We start from the raw sequence: 20,615 nt of genomic DNA on the forward strand, positions 1-20,615 counted from the left end.
AATGAACCTGTTTTATTATATCAGAACAGAACTTTAAATTGTATTTCTTTTCTTTCAAAATGCAAATAGGAACTTAAAAAAGCACTTTATTCCTTAAAAATTCTTCAGTCTTCACTTACGTTAGTTGGGTAATTATTTTAAGAGCACAGTATTAGTACAATACTGTTCATTTTCTTCTTTCAGTTTTGCAGTCAGATTTCTTTAGCTGGGGGGAGAATTTGTAAATGAACTTTTAAAATGCATATTCTCTTACACCCAGTTGATTAAATGATGTAGTAACAAATTTCGAGTTTCTTTTTTTGATAGGTTCCGGTGTTCAGAGTCTTTGGAGACTTGTTTGAATATTTGAGAGGGTATAGGATTTATATTGAATTTAATTGATACTCTTTCAGTGAGCAAGCTCTTTTCATTGTACTCTAAATGACGTGCTCCTAGGTTGAGTGGAGAGAAAAAGACTTAATGCTGAAGTGTAGTACAGGTTAGGGTCTACTGTGAAGTCATTCTCATACTGCCGCATGTCCTTACCAGGGATGCTTTTGATGCTAGAGTTTCAAGAAGCATATGAAACGATAAATAATATGCATTTTAATATGTGGAGTTACTCTGACTGCAAATAAGGGTGGCTTATTAAATATCCTGCTAGGGCCAACACAGTTCAGGAGGATAGCTGCTTATTACTAAGGCAATAACCAATATTTTTGACTTGAATATTAGAGAAAATTATAGTATTGGGTTGGCCAAAAAGCTCATTTGGGTTTTTCGGTAACATCTTATGGAAGATGTTCATCTTTCTGAAGACTGTGAAAGCTTTCAAGAAACTTTCTTACTGTAAAAAGAGGAAACCACCTAAATTGGCTTCCAGGAATGACCCAAAAGAAAGAAAGAAAGAATACATGTACACCCGTGGTAGATTCATGTTGATGTATGGCAAAACCAATACAATATTGTAAAGTAATTAGCCTCTAATTAAAATAAATAAATTTAAATTAAAAAAAATAAAAATATATATATTGAAAAAAAAAAAGTGAAGTCACTCAGTCATGTCCGACTCTTTGCGACCCTGTGGGCTGGAGCCCGCCAGGCTCCTCTGTCCATGGGATTCTCCAGGCAAGAGTACTGGAGTGGGTTGCCATTTCCTTCTCCAGGGGATCTTCCCAACCCAGGGATCGAACCTGGGTCTCCTGCATTGCAGGCAGACGCTTTATCCTCTGAGCCACCAGGGAAGCCCCGGGAATGACCCAACCAAGGCTTATTTTATAGCAAGGGGCCATGTTGGGTTGAAGGTATTTACAACAATAATGTCAGTAAACTAGAGAAGAAGATAATGACATTTAAATTGCATCTTTGGAACATAAAGAAGAGTGCTTTTAAGTTTGAATGAATATACTTTATACGTAACTGGAAAAATTCAAGTTGATCTGAAAGTCTAGTTGGATCATGCATTGAAGGTTTTTTAAGGCCAGTAATGTTCATAAGTCCCCAGTGAGTACCTATTGAGAATGCTAGGACCGAAAGGGATCTTAAGGATAATCTGGTCAGTTGCATTATTTTATAGATAAGGCAAGTTGAGGAAGGGTGATAGAGTGGTAAAAAGTCAGCCTGGCCCAGCGTTTATTACCCTGGTTGGTAACTGAGCTTGGACTGGCATCGTATCCTGAGTTTCCAGGACATTGATTTTACAGTTTTTCATTGCCCATTGTGTGTGATAATATGGTAAGAGATAAAAAGTCTTCTAGAGGAAGTAAAATGAACTCAAATGAGTAAGTCCTGGAAATTACTGCCAACTCAGGCAATCAAGAGAATCTTCAAGAAGAGTTAGCGTTTGATTAGAATTTAGAAGGACAGGAAGAACTTGGACTCCTCATTTTTTTTTTGGAAGAAGCACAGTGGATAGATGAAAAAGTTCACCTTTCATTAGCTCCAAGTGCATTAACTCAGACTTTGTCAGATACATAACTACACAGTGTTAATTTCTACTGTGTTTTCAATTTGCCTAGCTGTTGTTGCTGCCTTTCCAAATCCAAGAGTAATTGTTTTTTTCTGAGATAATTATCTATATACATGATACCCCCTACCCCCTTTTTAAACTTAAGATTTATACAAGAACTCTATAATTTAAAAGGTTTCTACTTAGGTGGACTGTGTGAGTTGTTTAATTTTCCCTCCAAGTTCAAGTCAATAAATACAGGAATTAGGAGTGGCTGTGTCTTGCAGAAAAACAACCCACTATAACTGGGTTTTTATATTCTCACTGGTTGATGGGCTTTCCAAACAGTGTTTACCTTTTAAGATCTATGTGGCGTCATATTTATGCTGGGAAACTTAAAATGTATATGGATTTACTTTTCTCAAGCATGCCAAAACTTGCAAAAGCCACTCTTTGTGCTTTGTTTAAAGCAATGGCTAGCAGAAATCCTGTTATCATTCAGTCTTGAGCAGCTTGTTAGAGACGCCTGGCAAGGTGGAGTGCAGGTCTATATGGAATATATATGTGCATATGTCTGCAGTTGCTTCTCATAGCTGAAGTTCTGGAGTAATTAGGGTATGTATTTTCATTTGGTTATGCTAGTTAGGAGAGGTGGGGGAAAGTCAGTGAAAAGATATGTAGGCTTTGGCATTAGACTGTGTAACCATGAGCAAATTTAACCATCACTACTGACCCCCAGTTTTTTCCCTTGTAAAATGGGAATAAAGGTAGCTATTATTGTGGGCTGTAAGAATTAAGTTAGAAAGTAGCAAGCATGATACTAGCAGCATAAATACTCAATCAGATTTACCTTACCATGTGATTTTTCTCAGTTCCCCTAACATCGAAGTTGCAGTTAAAATGTGTTTCTTGCATTTTTAATAAGCCTCGCTTCAAGCTGACAGGGAGCCAGCCCTGCTTCCTTAACTAATTCTTAGTCATGGGAGAAGGGTGTGTAGAGAGAATGCATCAGCCTTAACTCAAACCTGTTGCTGTGTGGCAAGCTGTTAGTGCTTAGGGACCTTGGTTACTTGCCCTGCTGGAAGAGCTGGGGGATGGGCCTCTTTGAGGGTGACAGATGTGCCCTCTGCTGCCGGCGGGCGCGTGCCGGCTCTGTCCCTCTGCTCCCAACACCAGGTGCAGCCATTGTTCTGGCTGGTCTCTCTTCATCCGGCCTCGTCTGTTACTCTGCTCTTTCTAGCTCATTGTTTCTGTAGGAAATTAGCATTAAAAACCCATCTGAAACCCCCATGTCCCTCAACTGCAGGTGACTGTTATTGGCCCCAGCTGCCACCCTTGCGCTTGATTACTTCCATATGGGTCTGTGCAAAGAAGTAGTAGCCATTTATTGATTTCCACCACAACCCCCACCTCTATTACTCAAAGTGTAATACCCTGAAATCTATTAGACCCCCAATAGGCTGTATAGCTCAGTTGGCACTACAACTGTGATGAACGTTTTACAAGCAAAACTAATTATGCCCTCTTTCTCCCCCTTTACCACCTCCTACGTAAATATTAAATGTAAAAAACCAGAATGTCATTGTGGAATAGTAAATCTTTTAAATGTCTGGAGAAGAATCTTTCTGAGTAGGAAAGCTTTTAGATTTTGGATGGGCTTTTATGGAAAATTTTAGTCATTGCTTTAAATATTTCATACCACACCCATAACATTCAAGCAAACCATGGCCCAGTAGGCCCCTAGGGTGGGGGTGGGGGGACACAAACATTTTGGTCATCTGCTCTTTGGTTTATTAAATTTAGTCAGGGCAGGCAGGATGTTAGTAAAGGGACCTAGTTTTAAATAATAATATATTTTGTGGAAAACTGCACACATTTAGAACTAGCTAAGTCCTCTAATTTTGTATCATTTTGTTGTTTGCCCCACTATGTTTGCACAAATTTTTATTCCAGTTTATTTACTCCAATAAATACCACAGAGGGGAGATTGGCTTCCTGGGCTTTTCTTCCTTCATCAATAAATTATGTGTTCTATTTTGGTTATTGGACTAAATCAAGATTATAATGTATAACAAGTTACCAGACTTAAAACCCTAAATCAAAATTGTTACATGGACAAAGTCACTACCCTTACCAGTAAAGAGAATCTGGTCCTGGTGGCCTTTACAAGTAGACAACTCAGAAAAATCAAGGTGGGGATAATTGACTAAGGTATTTTGACTGCTGATTATTTAGATGTGTCAACTCAGTCTTAAGGTAAACTCTTGAGTTTATAATATTTCAAATTAAGTTATTTAATCTGATATATAAAGTACCAATTTCAGTGTTTCAAATTTAGCTTTGTGGTGCTTATAACATAAGTAATTACAGAACATAAAGCCATTTCTGTTGGAGAAGTGTCCTTTTGCATTTCTTCCTTTTTTCCTTTTCCTTTCTCTTCAGGAATTTGGAGCTTGAAAAGTTCCTGGAGGCCCTGGCAGCCAACATTTTACCGGATAGCTCCTTTGGAGGCAAGGCTCCAAGTCAAGCTGTATGATTGTGTTTAGAATGGTTTACGATTTGTCATTTTTGAAGAGTCTCTGGAGCGCGTTTAGATTTGTCCCTCACTTAAGGAATGAAGAAATAGAAGGTTAGAGAGATCAAGAAAGGAGAGGATTGAGGTTTGAAACTGAGTCTTCTGACTCCAAATTAAGTGTGGGGCTAGTAAAAGTTAAGGCTGATTGTAAGCATGGCAGATGTTACTGTCTTGGAATGTGCGTATGTATTCTTAGTTTTTCTTCCTTTATTAGTTTTTCTTCTTGATGCTCTGGAAGAACAGAATTTCCCTTTAGTGGCCTTTCTGAAGAGAGAAATATGATTCTTCTTTTACTGTCTTAGAGATTTGCAACCATATGTAGAATAGATAGCCAGCTGGAATTTGCTATATCGCTCAGGAAACTCAAACAGGATCTCTGTATCAACCTGGAGGGGTGGGATGGAGAGGGAGATGGGAAGGAGGTTCAAAAGGGAAGGGATATATGCATACCTATGGCTGATTCATGTTGAGGGTTGACAGAAAACAACAAAATTCTGTAAAGCAATTATCCTTCAATAAAAAAATAAAAGAGATTTGCAATCTAGTATGAGATAAATTTTCTGTTCATCCCTTTTAATGATGTAAATTGTCCTATACCATTCACGGGTCCAATGCCATGATGAAGCTGGCACTGGCTTTGTTTTTGAATGAGAACTGTGATTTCAAAAGCAGTGTTCTTGGGTTGCCCCAAGTAGAAAAGCATGGCAAGTGACCATGTATGCTTGTATTGCTCAGATCACATTTATGATAGAGATTCTTCAACAGGACTGGGATTGGGGTAAGGCAACTGAGATGCCTAGGTGAAGAATATGAGGCACTCTCTAAGGGAGGCACTCAGCTAAGGAACAATCTCTTACACCTAATTTTTAAAAAATGTATCAGGGACTTCCCTGATGGTACAGTGGATAGGAATACACCTGCCAAAGCAGAAGACATGGGTTCGATCCCTGGTCCAGAAGATTCCACATGCCACGGAACAACTAGACCCATGTGCCGCGACTCCTGAGCCCAAGTTCTGCAACTGTTGAAGCCTGGGCTGCCTAGAGCCTGTGCACTGCAACAAGAGAAGCCACTGCAATGAGACGCCTGTGCACCAAAGTGAAGAGTAGCCCCCGCTTGCCATAGCTAGAGAAAGCCCTCACACAGCACCGAAAATCAGTGCAACCAGAATCTTTTTTTTTTTTTTTTTAAAGGTGTATCTGGAAGGGGGGCAAGAGAACCTGTGATTGGCCTTGGGAACTTTAATTTTGGGAGTCTGTTTTAAACACTTTCGTGCACGTTTTTGAAGGTCGTTCAGCTTTCTTGGTTTGTTACATTTTAATGTACCACTTAATTTTTTCCCCTCATATTTTGCATACACAATATATACAGTTAATAGGATAACTGAAATTATGGGCAGTGTGAGGACAGACATGAGAGAATATCCCACACTGCATATTTCCTGCCTTTTTGAGGGTGATTGTTTAATATCCTTTAACTGCATCCTTCTATGTCATCTTCCTGTAGCTTTACTCCCATCTATATGCTGATGACTCCTAAAGTTACACTTTAAGTCATGTTTGTCTTTTGAACTCCAGGATCCTCTCATCTTGCTGCCTCATGACTGTTTCCACATGGCAGACTTGCTGACTGTGTTGCTCAAGTATACTGCAGCTGTAGTAATTTCCCAATTTTATTAGTTTTTAGAAAGATGTGTTAACACTTTCCACTGTGTTTTCAGTTTCTCTTTGCAGTTCTGTCAGATTTTGTTTTTGAACCTGTGTTGTTGTGTACATACTTTGTCCAGGATCATCATATTTTCCTTAGGACTCATTTCTTTATCATTTAGATAATGATCTTTTTTGTCCCCAATAGTGCTTTTTTATTAAAATCTGTTTTCTCCAGTATTAATATTGCTAATTCATTTGTCTTTTTTTAATGATTTTTTCTTAACCTTTCAGTATTATTATGGTTTTAACATGACTCTTATGAATATCAAATATGCAGATTTTGTTTGAATTCAATCTGAAAATATTCTCTTACTTGGTAACGTTGTTCAGTTGCTCGGTTGTGTCTGACTCTTTGGGAGCCCATGGACTGCAACACACCAGGCTTCCTTGTCCCTCACTATTTCCTGAAGTTGGCTCAAACTGACGTCCATTGAATCGGTGATGCCATCCAACCATCTCATCTTCTGTCATCCCCTTCTCCTCCTGCCTTCAATCTATCACCAGCATCAGGGTGTTTTCCAGCGAGTTAACTCTTAGTGAATGAGTTTGATACGTTTAAAGAGTAGAAAAGTGGCCAGTGTAGTTAAAATGGAGTAGATGATAAGAAGGGCTTCCCTAGATGGCTTAGCAATAAAGAATCCGCCTGCAATGCAAGAGACACATGAGACATGGGTTTGGTTTCCGAGTTGAAAGGATCCCCTGGAGAAGGAAATGGCAACCTACTCTGGCATTCTTGCCTGAAAAATCCCATGGACAGAGGAGCCCAGCGGGCTGTAGTCCTTAGGGTTGCAAAGAGTTGGACACAGCTGAGCTACTTACTGAGCATGCACGCACGGATGAAGAGAAAAGGATAAAGAAGTTAGAGAAATAGGGAGACAGCTCCTGTAGAACTTTGTAAATCAGGGTGAGGAATTTGGATCTTGTTGGTAATAGTGAAAGGGCTATCAGTGGGGTTGTAATGTGGTCTGATTTATACTTTATGAGGGTTATTCTTCCTGTGATAAGGAGAAGGAGCTATCTGGGGGGGATGACTGAAAGCAACAAGGCCAGAAGTAAAAAATAAGTTTGGATTATGTTCATGACTTGGGAGATAGACAGGAGATGATTTGATTATGATTTGGATGTAAATTGAGTTTTCTGAATTTGTCAGTGTATTGAATTTTGAGAGAAGAGTGCTTTCAAATAATTGTCACATTTGTTCTCCTTGTTATTCATCCATTCATTTAAATACTTATTAAGTACCCATCGTGTGCCCAGGGACTCTTCTAGGCATTAAAGTTATATCAGTGAATGAAGCAAAGACCCTGCCCTTGTGGAAATTAAATTCTACTGGGAGAGACAAATGGTAAAGTTGTTTAATAAGTAATATATGTGACCTCAACTATATATGTTGTATATATTTAAAATGTCTGAAATATATGTTACAAAAATGGGAAGTGCTAAGGAATAAGGGAAAGAGTTTAAGAAGATCCAGGCTAAGTTGAGGCAGGTGTGTGTGTGTGTGTCAAGGGTAGTTAAGGAGAGTGGGTGTGGGTGTGTGTGTAAAGGGTAGTTAAGGAAGGTCCCTGCTGAGAAGGTAATGGTTTTGAGAATGCAAAGGTAATAAATATAAAAGTTCAGCATTTTTTTGCGGCACGTTGTGCCTCTCACTTTTTGAGTACTTATTATCATGAAGATTGAAGATGATAGTTGTTTATGGAGTACAGTCTTGACTCTGTGAAGTTGTGTTCATCTTTTTGAGCATAGGCAAGGACTCATCAATGGAGAAGGCAACGGCACCCCACTCCAGTACTCTTGCCTGGAAAATCCCATGGACAGAGGAGCCTGGTAGGCTGCAGTCCATGGGGTCGCTAAGAGTCGGACACGACTGAGTGATTTCACTTTCACTTTTTACTTTCATGCATTGGAGAAGGAAATGGCAACCCACTCCAGTATTCTTGCCTGGAGAATCGCAGGGACAGAGGAGCCTAGTGCGCTGCCATCTATGGGGTCGCACAGAGTTGGACACGACTGAAGCGACTTAGCAGCAGCAGCAGCAAGGACTCACCAAATAAGAGCCTAAAGTATTTGGAGTGAGCCTTTAAGAAGTATAGGTCTTGGTGCGTGTGAAACATTCATAAATAGTTGGGGAGTAATTTAATAACAGAAATATACTCTTCTTTAGAAACAACTTGCAATGTCTTTTTGCTTTGACATTCATGTATATCCAAATGGGGTTTGAAGTGGCATACAATGAAAGATTAAAAAGAAGGCAGATTAAGAGCCAAGGATTTTGGACAAGTATCCTAAGTGGAATTAAGTTCTTGCCACTCAGTGCTGCATTAAACGTTTAGCTAAAACGAAAAGGGAAACCCCTAGGTGTTGACTTCTCATCATCTGGATAGAGGATACATGCTTAGGAGAGCCTTTTATCCTGGCTTAGTGAATCTGGGAAGGTGTGTCATGAAAAGATGATACCCAGGTCACTTCTTTTGGAAAAGGTGAAGAGTCCCAGTAAACTTAGAGTTCAGAAGTATATAAGACTGATGTCTAGATTATACAACATAATCTGTAGAAAATGAGATTAAGATTCCTTTAAAAAAATTTTAAAGCAGGAAAGTATAACTTGTTTGTCATTTTTGATGATGGAGACTTCTGGGCAAAAGGTGAATTTCATGAGGGTAATCTTAGGGTTGAGAAGACCATTTTGAGATGATGGGTGTAGTATAGGCAAGAGATGATGAAGGTCTGTATTTTGTTTGTTGTAGTTGGAGTAGAGAGGGCCAGAGGATTTGAACTTGGCAGGGAGTGGGTGGAGGATGCAAAGTAATGATTGGTTTTAAAATATAAATGAAAAGACTGAGCCAATCAGTTGTTGTTTTAAATGCAGCCTATGAAGGGTTTTATGAAAAAGGGAGGTTAGAGTCGCCAGTCCAGGTTCCATGCAGGATACTGGATGCTTGGGGCTGGTGCACTGGGACAACCCAGAGGGAGGGTATGGGGAGGGAGGAGAGAGGAGGGTTCAGGATGGGGAACACAGGTATACCTGTGGTGGATTCATTTTGATATTTGGCAAAACTAATACAATATTGTAAAGTTTAAAAATAAAATAAAAAAAATAAAAATTAAAAAAAAAAAGGAGGTTTAAAAGGGTGAATAAACCTTCGGTACTGTATGTATTTTGTTAGATATTTGGGGGTGGCAAAATAATTTCTAAATATTTCTAGCAACTTTATTTTCAGTTTTTTCCTGCAAGATGAAAAAGTAAATCCTAGAGTTCTTTTTGATTGAATTAGCAGACCATATGGTGTTTACACAGACTGACTGCTACACAAGGTAGCTGCGTTATTTTTCTCTTTCAGGATATAATACTTAACCTGATGCCATGTTCTGAAACATTTATTTTCTAGTGAACAGTATGTGAAGCAATTACTCTAGTAATTGTATTTTTTCTTGATGTCTCAGTTGATGTTACTCTTTGTGTAATGTTTAACCCTACTTGTTTACTTAATCTTTTTAAAAATTAAATCTTTAATCTGTATAGTGCTTTCTAACCTTTTCACATCATAGCACACAGAGAAACTGATCAATTCTGATTGGCCATCCCAGGCTGAGTAAATCATACCTCAGTACACTCATGACCATTCATACCTCTCCAGTGTGCCTTGCCACACAGCTGGGGAAACTGCCTTATAGAAAGATTCTTATACTGCTTTTCTTTCTTTCTTTTTTTGGCTGCTCTGTGTGGCTTGCAGGATCTCAGTTCCCCAACCAGAACTTAAACCCAGGCCATGCCATGGCAGTGAAAACCCAGGATCCTAGGCACCAGGGAACCCTCCTCCCCACCCCCCCGCCAACGCTGCATTTTAGTTAGCTGAAGTTAGGAAAGAGTTATGGTCTATAGCGTGTATCAGATATGACAATGAAGAGCTCAAAAGAACTCACATGGGCTAGTGGAGAGAGATGGGCACACAAAAAAAAGTTAGGTGGTACAGTACAACAAATGACATCTTATCAGTGTTTATAAGGAGTCGTGAGAGTGCAGCTGTGGGAAAGTTTAATTCTGTCAAGTTGCAGTTGAGGAGTATCTGGGAGGACAGAGTTCCTGAGAACAGGGAAGACAGGGCAGTTTAGGGAGAGAGGACAGCCTGTTTGCAGCCTTTATGCATCTTCAATTTCTGTCAGAGATCTTGCTCCTCTTACTGTATAAGAAGATTTTGAAACGTAAGAAGTTTGCTCTAATGGCAGATACAGTTATCTGCCCTGCCAAAATGCCCATTTACTTTCCATTTATGTTGTTTGGATTCAGTCCCTACTCTAATCCAGACTTATATTTGTGTTGTGCTTTTAATTTTCAAAGCTTTTTATCCCCCCATAACAGCTCCCCAGGGGCAGGAAATAAAAAACAGGTGGTAGTCTTTTTATTTTTATGGAGGAGAAAGCTGAGACATCATCATCATATCAGCATTTTTGTTTTCCAGGTCATTAAGAAGCAGGAATAGAATCCTGAAGAGAAATCCCTCTGTGATGACTGTCAGTTCCTAGATACAGTTTTTGTTCTTTGCTTAATTACAGAGGGTGCTGTCCAAGAGGAAGAACCTCTGGGCACAGCTGGAGTGCGGACTGCTAGGGCAGTGACCAGGGGGGAGTCAGCAAAGCAGACGGCATGGTTGCCGATCCCAGAGCTAACAGTCTGACATCTGCAAGCTGCAGCTCTAGTCATTGGTCACAGTGTATTTACGTACCTGCTCACACTTGGTGAGGAATCACTGAGTCTGGAGGAGAAATGGGACTATATAAGAATATACAAGAATATGTCACTAGGACTTCTACTCTGTGTTAGGTAGAGTTGTCCATGAGATTCCATAGTTGGTAGTTGTCCCAGTTCATTTATTGCTATGTTTATTCCATCTTCCTTGTACCAATTTTAGTTTAATGCCAGAATAAGATTGAGCTATCTTAACAGATGAGTAGGTGCTAATTGCATCACTGTGATACTTGCCAAAGAGATTTTGTTTTCTAGTTGCTTTTGATCTGTTCTATCTTTCAGGCTCTCTTGGAAAACACAATACTTGGTTATGTTTTAGGGTATCATTGATAAAAGAGTCATTTCAATGAGTGGTAATGGCTGTTGACCCTTTATATTTGTATCTGAACATTGTATTTATCCATTTTTGTAAAGGTACTTGAAATTTGGGCTTCCCTAGTAGCTCAGATGGTAAAAGCACCCACCTGCAATGCAGGAGACCCAGGTTCGATCCCTGGGATGGGAAGAACCCCTGACGATGGAAATGGCAACCCACTCCAGTATTCTTGCCTGGAAAATCCCATGGACGGAGAAGCCTGGCAGGCTCCAGTCCATGGGGTTGCAAAGAGTCATATAAGACAGAGATTCACACACACACACACACACTTGAATATTTTAGAAAATAGTGAAGAAAAGGGCTTATTGGATTGTTAGTTTTGAGGAGTTGTTTTAGGAGGAAAAGGATGATCTTGGTGTGGAGTTAACAGTTTCAAAATCCTGAAAAAAAATTTTTTTAATGAGATAATCAGTGCATATGTTTTAATCTGCTAAATTTGTGGTAATTTGTTACATGGAAATAAAACAATTTCTTTCCTGTTTTATCATGAGTAGATGTCAGGTAGTACATGAGGGTCTAGGACATTTATTTTTTCTTAATTCTTTGAGCTCTTTTTTTTTGGGTGGGGGGTCGTCTTTTATCAGAAGCCTCTCTGATTTTGGCTGAAGACGTAAATGGGTTCCTACATAATAACTTTTACTTTTCAGTCTCACTTCCCCAGGACCCACTTCAGCTACAGATGCTTTATAGTTACCATCATATAATTGTGAGGATGTCAAGTACTCTAGAAGAATATGAAGTCTGTGTGCTGTGATGAGTGTTCATTTATTGTATTCAATACTTTGTTACAGTGTGCAAAATTCATTGAGCCTTTTAATAATTCGTTCTTCCAGCATCTTTCAGTTTAGATTTCTTATGTTATAGTTATGGTCTCTGGAGTCCAGCAGAGCTATGGTTTCTTTTGGGGTAGGGAGTGGGTAGTGTTCTTGACACACAGCTTGTAGGACTTCAATTCCCCAACCAGGGATTGAACCCAGGCCACAGTCGTGAAAGCCCAGAGTCCTAACCACTAGGCCAGCAGGGAACTCCCAAGCTGTCACTTCCTAACTACTGTATATGGCATTGAGCATAGTGTAACTTCCCCAGAGCCTTAGTTTCTATTGAGTAATGATGATGGTTTTTCCTGTCATTTTGGTGGTGTTGCATAAAGAAAATATTTATAGAATGCTCAGTACAATTCTTTGCACATAATAAATATTATGTTGTCATTTACAAATGAAAATAGAGGGTAATGGGAGATATTATTGTTGCCAAAATTTGCTTCCTGACTTCTCCTTTCGAGCAAGAAAGCCTGGCTGAACTCAATATATTGGATAAATTGGAAACCTGATTCCTTATCAGTATGAATTAAGAAATCAGATGCCCATGAACATGGGCATCTGAAGGCTTTTAAATCAGTTTTCCTTTGTTATCAGTTGCTTATGTTTATATCCATTGTTAAAGTGGATGGCTGCATGATACAGATAACATCAAAATATCACAAGTTAATGTAAGAATAATGCAAACTGTTACAGAAAAAACAAGGTAAGATCAAAAGTACATGACCTCTCTCCTGCCCCACTCCTTTCCTTTATAGCTGACTACTTTGGTGTTCGTACACCTAATTCAGGTTTTTCCACACCTCTAAAACTGTAATGTTTTCAAAGCAGTTTATGTGATTGAATTTACTTAAGAGTATTGCTTTCCTTGGAAATAATTAGTTTTTAAAAATAGATCCTAGGAGAGTAGTAAAGAATTGAGAAGTCACATCTAAGAATAGATAACTGGGGCCTAAGTTGAATTGGAAATGAGATAAACAACAACTATTTACTTGTTAAAAGAACCATAGGGGAATTTTATTAAATGAACTTCTGCGTGCACCCATTTGTTAGTTTCCCTTTGAGCTTTCAGCACTTTATCCATATTGCAAGGCTGTGGAGTTGCTATATTCTGCAGCATCACAAGGCTGGCATAGCAACTCTCTGCTTGCATTGCCTACAGCTATCATCCAAAGGGGCCAAACACATGGCATTGTAGTGTTATTTCCAGATGTCATTTGATGACTTAGAGTTTAAAGAAAGGTATTTGCTCTTGAACAGGAGAAAAAATTGTTACTTTGGCATAAGGTCTATCTTGGCACCATTCCCACATCTGTTATTGATTAGGAGTGAATGCTGGTCAGTCAGAATGCAAGAGTGGCAGCCGATTATCAGGCTCACTCTTCAGGGTGACATACTTAAGGAAATTGCAAGGGTGTCATAAGCTGGCTGAGCAAAAGATGTGAAAGACCCTCTGATAGATGTACAGAGACTTGATGTACAGAGACAGTCTGAGTGGTTTCCACATGCCAAGAAGATATCATAACATCTGCATGCAGAACCTGTCCTTAGAGTGGGCAGTGGAATAGGTAGTAGGATCCTTTCTTGCTGATTTTAAAATAGATTTGATTAACATAAAATGTGCAGATACTGTGTTCAGTCCATTGAGTTTTTAATAGTTGTCTACTCTTGTGTAACTATGCTGCTGCTGCTGCTAAGTCGCTTCAGTCGTATCCAACTCTGTGCGACTCCATAGATGGCAGCCCACCAGGCTCCTCTGTCCCTGGGATTCTCCAGGCAAGAACACTGGAGTGGATTGCCATTTCCTTCTCTAATGTATGCATGCATGCTAAGTCGCTGCAGTCGTGTCCAACTCTGTGCAACCCTGTGGACTGCAGCCCACCAGGCTCTTCTGACCACGGGATTCTCTTGGCAAGAATACTGGAGCGGGTTGACATTTCCTTCTCCATTGTGGAACTATAGTCTTCAATTTTAGAACATTTTAATTTATCAGAAAATTTCTGTGTATCTCCTATAACCAGTATCTCACTTCTTCTCTTGTATTTCCATTAAATGGAGTCATGCAGTGTGTATTCTTCTATGTCTGATTATTCTGGTTTTGAGTTTCATACATGTAATTTCATAAATCAATGGATCATTTGTTTTTAATGTTTAATGTAGTATTCTGTTGGGTAGATTTCAATTAGTTACCTATTGATGGACATTTGAGTTGTCTCCAGTTCTGGCTCCTATAAATGTCTATATAATTTTGTAAATATACTCTTGAGTAGATGTATGCATGTTTGTTGTTGTTTAGTCGCTCAGTCCTGTCTGACTCTTTTGTGACCTCGTGGACTGTAGCCCACAAGGCTCCTCTGTCCATGGGGTTTCCCAGGTGAGAATACTGGAATGGGTTGCCATTTCCTTTTCCAGGGGATCTTCCCAACTCAGGGATCTAACCTGCATTGCAGGCAGATTACCACTGAGCCATCAGGGAAGCCCATTTAACATTATAGGAAACTGCTAAATAGTTCTTTAGTAGTCCAAAGTGGTTGTACCATTTACACTTCGCCCAGCAATTTGTGAGAATTTCATATGGTTCATATCCTTACCATTTCATCTTTTTTAGCAATTTTAGTGAGTTTATTTTTGGTAGCTCCTTGTGATTTTAATGTGCTTTTCCTTGATTAATGATGTTGGCCACATGTATATATTGGACTTTGCTACGTCTCCCTTTGTGAAGATATATTAATCTATTCCATTTGCACAATCTATATTCAAATCCCATTGTCAAAATGTAGATTATTTGTGTCTTTATTGTTAATTTGTCAGAGTTCTGTGTGCATTCTAGATATGAGTCCCTTGTTAGATATGTGAGCTTTAAATAGTTTGTGTTATGCATGGCCCATCTGTCCATTATCTTAATGATGTCTTTTTAAAAAATTCCCTGTTTTTGGTGGTGCTAGGTCTTTGTTGCTGCATTTTGGCTTTCTCTGCTTGCAGAGAACAGAGGCTATTCTTTACTTGTGGTGCATGGGCTTCAGTAGTTGTGGCGCACGGGCGTAGTCGTCCGTCACCCAGCATGTGGCATGCATTGCAAGGCAAATTCTTAACCACTGGACCATCAGTGAAACCCTTAATGACATCTTTTGATGAATAGAAAACCTTGACTTCGTAAAGTCTAATTTATCAATTAAATATTTTTTAATAGTTTTTTTATAGTTTGTGCTTTTTTTCTTTTGTGACCTGCCTAAGGATTCTTTGCTTACCGTATGGTCACCGAGATATTCTTCTGTTCTTTTTCTAGGAACTTTGTGACCCTGGGTGTTAGTCTGAGCTCCATGTTGCACTTGTGTTTGTGAATGGACTGACATAAAATGGAGATTTTATTTTTTTTCCTACTTGGGTGTCCCCCACTGAATTGATTTGGTACCTTTTCTAACAGCCACTTGCCTTTGAGTAGTTTGTCCTCTAACCTTTTTTTTTTTTTTTGAGGTTGTTTTGACTGTTCTAAATGCATAACATATCATGTAAATAAGTTCTTAGTGTCTATCCCTCTTGTCTTTGTTTTTTAATGCAGAGATATTCTTAAATTTCTAAAACTTAAAAAATTGAGAATATACTTTTTATGTGGTTGTAATGAAAAGTTGTAGAGTAATGAATGCTGTTGCACAGTATAATTTCTTTTGTGCTTAAAATATAAAGGCATATGACAAATTATTTTAAAATAGAAGAGTGTTTTGAGTTATCTCCCATTATAAGCAAAGCTAACATTTACCTTGTTTTTATTTGGATTTAAATCCAAGTTGAAAAGTTTGGGTTCTAATTTCCCATCCTGATTTATTTTTTTAACCTAATTGTTCCATTATTAGGAAAATTCAATAATTCTTTGTAACCCACTAACAAATGCCTGAGAGTTGACTTAAACAGGTTTTTAAAAGTTAAATAAGCAAGTGTGTACTGGACTTGGCACTGGGAATATAGCAGTAATTGAGACAGCCATGGGCCCCAACTTTCAAGGGGCTTACTGTATAAGAGACAGAGGCTGGCCTCTTCTGGGGGGGCGGGGGAGACAAATTATGCATTTGGGGACTGTGTGACTGTGAACAGAAGTTTTTTGATGTTCTTTGTTTCAGGCAGCTGATAGAAACATCAAAACCATCACCTAAGGAAGTGATTTTTTTTTTTTTTTGCCATTTGGGTAGAACAATATCCAGCATAGATAACATTGCAGTGTTTTTGTTTTGTTTTTTAATGAAAATAAGGCCTGAAGCCATGGTATACAGCATGAACATTGGAATGAGTGGGTGTGTATGTCTACAATTTTCTTTGTCTATTATGTAGTTACTTAGTGTTTTGCACTTTCTAAATTCTCTTTACAAAGACTTGTTTTATACTGTGATTGGTATTGTATCTCAGGTTCTTTGTTTTTATTTTTTTTAATTTTGGTTTTGTTTTGTTTTAATCCAGAGGAACCAGAGGTGTTAGCCTGTGTTTTAAAACTCAAATTTGATAGTGGTACAAACAGCTGTCACACTGAATAATTGTCAAGTCATTCTGAGGGTTTCTTTTGCTCACTAATCTGTAGGTATAAATCTGGGTTTTAACCACATGTGATTGGTAAAAATTAGTTCTTGGGAGAGTTTATGCTGTGTGAGCCATCTGTTCCCTGTTCTCAAACACTGAATGAAGTTAGCCTTAAGATTTTCAAACCATTGAACTAAGATGTATATTAGGAAGGTAGGCTGAATGAAATCTCTAGAAGAGACACTTGTAATTTGGGATCTATATGTGGACACCACTGGATTTGGTTGTAGAAGCATTAATATATGTGTATATACTCTTCATTTGGTGGACAGAAGTCTTCATTTTTAGCTGATTCTCAGTGGTGACCATGAGCCAAAACAGGATCTTAAGCTGATAGTACAATATGATTTGTGTTTATAAGATTCAGCTAAATCTTCCTTTTTGTGTACATCCCCACTCCATCTTGGACTTCCCTGGTAGCTCAGTTGGTAAAGAATCTGCCTGCAGTGCAGGAGACCCAGGTTTGATCCCTGGGTCAGGAAGATCCCCTGGAGAAGGAAATGGCAACCCATTCAGTATTCTTGCTTGGAAATTCCTTTGGACAGAGGAGCCTGGTGGGCTGTAGTCCAAAGGGTCGCAAAGAGTCTGGCGTGACTTAGCAACTAAACCACCACCCACTCTCTTTCTATTTGAGGTTCCCTCCTTTGATTCTTGTCATCCATGTACACCATGGACTCTTTCTGGGTTAGAAGTGTGACTTCATTTTGTATTCTGAGCACTTAGTACAGTACTTGGGTCATGTTAGCCTTTAGCAGTGATGGATAAGATGAATCATCATGGTAACCTCTTGCTTTAAAAATGGCAGTACTACCTTCAGTTCAGTTCAGTTCAGTTGCTCAGTTGTGTCCGACTCTTTGCGACCCCATGAATCGCAGCACGCCAGGCCTCCCTGTCCATCACCAACTCCTGGAGTTCACTCAAACTCATGTCCATCGAGTCGGTGATGCCATCCAGCCATCTCAACCTCTGTCGTCCCCTTCTCCTCCTGCCCCCAATCCCTCCCAGCATCAGAGTCTTTTCCAATGAGTCAGCTCTTCGCATGAGGTGGTCAAAGTATTGGAGTTTCAGCTTTAGCATCAGTCTTTCCAAAGAACACCCAGGGCTGATCTCCTTCAGAATGGACTGGTTGGATCTCCTTGCAGTCCAAGGGACTCTCAAGAGTCTTCTCCAACACCACAGTTCAAAAGCACCAATTCTTCAGCGCTCAGCTTTCTTCACAGTCCAACTCTCACATCCATACATGACCACAGGAAAAACCATAGCCTTGACTAGATGGACCTTTGTTGACAAAGTAATGTCTCTGCCTTTGAATATGCTATATAGGTTGATCATAACTTTCCAAGGAGTAAGCGTCTTTTAATTTCATGGCTGCAATCACCATCTGCAGTGATTTTGGAGCCCAGAAAAATAAAGTCTGACACTGTTTCCACTGTTTCCCCATCTATTTGCCATGAAGTGATGGGACCAGATGCCATGATCTTAGTTTTCTGAATGTTGAGCTTTAAGCCAACTTTTTCACTCTGCTCTTTCACTTTCATCAAGAGGCTTTTGAGTTCCTCTTCACTTTCTGCCATAAGGGTGGTGTCATCTGCATATCTGAGGTTATTGATATTTCTCCTGGCAATCTTGATTCCAGCTTGTGCTTCTTCCAGCCCAGCATTACCTTTTATTAAAAACAAGTTCTGTTTTTTCCACATTTTCTTCCAGTTTTGCCTACAATTGTATTTATGTTTATTTAAGTTTATGTTACTTCCATAAATACATTATATATTCTCTTTTCCTTTACCTTAAGGCCTTACTATGTTGTCATTATTTCAGTAGAAAAGTATACTCATAATGTGCCTTGTTTTTATCACATATCATTATTTCCATGAAATCTTGTTGCCATTTACCAGTCTTTTATACAAGAATACTATGGTACTAATTTGAGAAGTCTTTTGTTTCAGTTTATTCATTACCATAAAGTTGTTCTAGCCACGTGGTAATAGGCTTTTCCCAGGGTCAGAGCCACAAGCTCCAAAGTCTTGTCTGGGTCTCATTTTCTTTGTCTGGACAGCCTGCCTATATGGCTTTTTAGCTTAAATTTCTTTAATTTTGTACACCTTATTTTGGGAGGGGTAACTATTTTATTGTTGTTGTTTTAGTTGCTAAGTCTTGTCCACCCCCATGGACTATAGCCCACCAGGCTTCTCTGTCTATGGGATTTCCAAGGTAAGAATACTGGAGTGGATTACCACCTCCTTCTCCCCGGGATCTTCACAACCCAGAGGTGAAACCCATGGCTTCTGCACTGCAGGTGAATTCTTTACTGCTGAGCCAAGTCAAGTATAAGAACTATTTTTATGAATCAATAATTTGAATACAATGTTTAATAAGGTTTTAGGATATTTCTTTTTGAGTTGAGTATGTTTATACAATGTCTTCATATTTTATGTTTCATAAAGCATAGTAAATATTTTGAAATCACCTTGTTTCTAAAAAAAGATAAAATTACATATAATTAAGAATGAATTATTTGTTGGATTTAAATAATGAATCATAGAGGGATGTTGATTGGATATATTTAAAGCCCTAAGTCACCTTCTTTGGATTTAGGTGGCAACCAAGTGTTCACCAGCAATGCATTTTGAAACCATTTCATCAGATGTGTTCTTTCTGCAGGAAGTTCTGCTGTAGTATGCATTTATTTCCACCTGCAGAGGACAACTGTGAAAAATGCTATAAGCACTTTGCTGTACTCCTTCCACCAGCCATACCATGCGTTAGTTATGAACTTTCTATTTCCCCTTCTTGATTGTGTACTCTAGTCTTAGTTGTTGTTGTTGTTGTTGTTGTTTTTTGAGGGGAGAGGTGTTTAAGTATCATTTTTGGATTAGAAGATTTCTTCTCAACCCATTAGGTAAACTGTAGCCAGCTTCTTCAGCTGGCTTCTTGGTAGGAACAGTAGAGTTAGTAACAACAATAATAGTGGATGATATTGATGATGACAGTGTTGGTGTTTTTGTAAAATGGTTTGCAATTTAGAACAGGACTACTCACTTCATTGCCTGATGACAAAACAGGTTGTAGAGAGGGGCAGATGTCATTGTCGGTTTTACGTAGACAGTGAACTACTGTTTTAGGTGTGCTTATTTGTTTAAGCGGTTACTGTGTACAGGAAAATGATACCCTGTAAACCCACAGTGAAGTTTTGACAGGTTAACTGGCATGCCTTTGGTCATACAACCAAATTACTGGGATTATAACCTAGGGCAGTTGGTCTGAATTAAGAACCTATTTTTACCCATCTGTGCTGCTCATGTGGAGAAGGACTGGGATCTAGGGCTTCTGACTTTGAAGTCTTGGTTTTCCTGTCATGCTTCCTATTTCAGGTAATCTGTCCCATTGTTCCCTGACCCTAAGTGTTTGTCAAAATTTTTGTTTCTGTAATTAGGTCACTGTAACTAGATCATACTGCTTGTGTGTAAAAGAAGACTTAATATGTTAGGAATGCTTGGCAGCTCATTGGGTATCTTATGATTCCTCTGTAGAAAAGAAAATCTAGTGAGGAGAGTAAATGAAAATATTTCATAAGCAGTGTTCCAAAAGAATTCAAGAAATTGGTATTTACTTGCTGTGCCTGCTATATCCTCTGTTTCATTTTCATGCTCCTTTACATACTCTGTGTCCATGTGAATCAATTTTTAAAATAAATAATTGTAATCATACCGCATATATAACTTTATAGAAGGCTTCCCCCTCCATAGTTTTATTTTGTACTCATGTTCCAAGTGTTGAATGATCTTTATAATTATAATTTGTAATGGCTTCATAATTCACATTGTTTAATTAACCATTCCTCTGTGGCATAGATTGTTTTATCCCTTGAGTTATTTTCTTAAGAACAAATTCCCAGGA

At 38.8% G+C, this 20,615-nt stretch overlaps 1 protein-coding gene and 1 non-coding gene across 5 annotated transcripts in view; one reads left to right on the forward strand and one right to left on the reverse strand.

Annotated features, from left to right (window-relative positions):
• Positions 1-20,615, forward strand: part of CBFA2T2 (CBFA2/RUNX1 partner transcriptional co-repressor 2) — a 144,550-nt gene that overhangs the window by 59,186 nt on the left and 64,749 nt on the right. The gene's annotated exons all lie outside the window — the stretch shown is intronic.
• Positions 1,152-1,223, reverse strand: TRNAC-GCA (transfer RNA cysteine (anticodon GCA)). The gene has a single exon. It is a non-coding gene; the product is annotated as a tRNA-Cys (tRNA).

This window comes from Bos javanicus, chromosome 13 (assembly GCF_032452875.1).
Source record: "Bos javanicus breed banteng chromosome 13, ARS-OSU_banteng_1.0, whole genome shotgun sequence".
Lineage (NCBI taxonomy): Eukaryota > Metazoa > Chordata > Mammalia > Artiodactyla > Bovidae > Bos > Bos javanicus.